Genomic DNA, 2,506 nt, shown 5'->3' with positions numbered 1-2,506 from the left:
ACAATACCGCGGATTTTCCCTGGATGTGCTGCAACCGGAACTTTACAATGTGTAATGTTTATTATTTATGTTCAATTGAAATTAAGATCTAAAATAAAACCCAACATATATTTTAACAATGGTTGTTTTGATTTTTTAAATGAATCTAGTGTGTCTCCATTGAATAGTCTTCCTGTGCCTTGTCTTGTCACACCACATGTCTCCGGCCAGCATCCTCCCTCACGCTGGCCGCCCACCTTCAATCCACATAACCGTTGAACCCATATGCAGCAGACATACATATGTTATTTTGCGGGTTGGCATCAAGCCTCCCGGCCTTGCCTCCTCCCCCAAAAATACTTACCGCACCACTTTGTTCAAGCGTTGGCAATAAAAGGCCGTTGGATTTTATTGATACAAAACATGGTTATAGGTAAATAATCAATATGGTTGGTCATAATAAATCATCCTTTTGGGCACCGGGTACAGAGATGACCCCCTCTGGCCCGTGCCGCCTTGCCACCACAGGCCAGCCTGCTGCTGACTAACTGCCTAGGCATCCAGGGTCTCCAGGGTGAACTGCACCCATATATTCTCCTGGGAGGGTGAGGTATTTATAAACTCACCCCCCTGCCTTCCATGTACTAGATCCTGCAGCCTGCCTCTTACATGCAGTTAGATGGCCTCTCCTTGGTGAGGCCCTGCGGCAAACGAATCTTGTCTGCACGACCACCGCCCCAATCCACCCCCCGCCCTATCAAAGGCAGTTCGCACCGGGGTACTTGCGCTGGCAAGTGGAGCTGTCAGGGAGCGATAAAGGCCAAGAGGTGCCAAAGACCATGTACACTTCAAAGTGGTCTATAGAGCATGGGTTGTTGTTCCCATGTCTACCTCCAGACCCCGTGTCTCCTGCCAAGCATCCCCCCTCACGCTGGACGCCCCCCTGCAAACCGCATAATGCCACGACATATTCACGTCATTCATTCACAAACACACCCCTGTTTCAAATTCGTTATAACCCACTTCATATTTCTAATGAGAACTTCTTTGCGCTTTGCTAGTCAACCCGTGAAGGTGCTGGTTATCTGCTCTTCGTCTCTGTGAACTTCCGTGACCACTTCGAGCAAACTCGTCAGTTTGCAACCTGTGAACTGCTCCCTGTTCTACGACAAGAAACTACTCTGATCCCTGCATCTAACTGTTTGTTCGTCAAGGTAAGGCCATGTACCATAATCATTTTGCGTCCAATTTTTTAATTTATATCTATTTGCTAGTAGTCATCAAATTGCATCCATGTTTTCTTTTCGTTCAAGACAGTACATGCAAGGAACTAGTCACATGTTCTGAGTTTAGTCAAATTATTTTTCTATTTTTTTAAAGTTATTCAAATACTTATCCGCATGTGAATAACGTGTATAGTTCCAAGAACCAAAACGAACCTTGCATTGAACCTTTTATGTGTCATTTAATTTTTTAACACATTGGTATTCATAGAGAATTGTTGATCTTTACTTTTCAGAACTTTGCCCTTCGAAGACCCATAAAAAATCTGAAGGTACTATAATGCATGTTTTCCCTGAGACAATAGATCAGATAAGAGAATGGGTCCGATATTGCGGATATCCACCGTCTGAGCTTGAAAGTAGAGTCCTAGAAGTCTTTGCGGACAAGAGGGGTGATCGATACCGCATCTGCAGCAGGCACTTTAGCTCAGACATGTACTCCACATCATTGCTAATAAAGAAGAACACACCGCGAGCGAAGCGAAAATTGCTCTCAACCGCTATTCCCACTCTATTCGTCCACATCCCTCCACTGGTGAGTCAAGTTTACGGATTTAGCTCTCGGCCTTGCGGTAGTGTGTAGCATTAGCTAACAATAATTTCCCCATTTATGTATCCACTCAATATGAAGGCGGAAGATTCTCCATCCGTGTCGTTATTGCAGTCATCAGCCACTTCAAGCGCCTATCGGGTAATCTTACTTAGCTATTCTGCCACTGACTTGTTTTAGGCATGTAAATCAATAGTTTTAATTTATCGTGTAATTATTTTACCTAATGGTACACCCTAATACTCGTCCTCTAGTCTTTGTTTTCAGTTATAATTATTGTTATCCAAAATAATGCAAGTACTGTCTTTCAGGGAGATGCTGAGGAGTCCAACGCATTGACGACAACCGTTGATGTCACTCAGATGCTCAAGGTACGTTTCCGGACAGTTCCATCGATGGAGATCATCAGATCTTGCATTCTTGTAGCGTGATTGTTACACACAATGTTTCTTTCGTTTTTAGCCATTGATATGTCCTTCTGTCGTCTCCCTCCTATGTGTCTTCTTTTTTCAATATTGTGTTCATTACTAATGAAAGTCCTATGTTTCAGGGAGTCGATGGAGCATTAGTCCAAGAAGAAGGGGGAGCATGCAGTTACGGGTCGGCGCAATGTTCTACAAGAACATCACCCCTAGTAGTTGATGCAGATCTCTGGGTGGTGACACTTCCAACGATCGAGCAAATCGAATCATAT

Source organism: Ambystoma mexicanum, chromosome 14 (assembly GCF_040938575.1).
Source record: "Ambystoma mexicanum isolate Mex_15411 chromosome 14, UKY_AmexF1_1, whole genome shotgun sequence".
NCBI lineage: Eukaryota > Metazoa > Chordata > Amphibia > Caudata > Ambystomatidae > Ambystoma > Ambystoma mexicanum.
The sequence above is the reverse complement of the archived record's forward strand: the minus strand, read 5'-3'. Positions refer to the sequence as shown.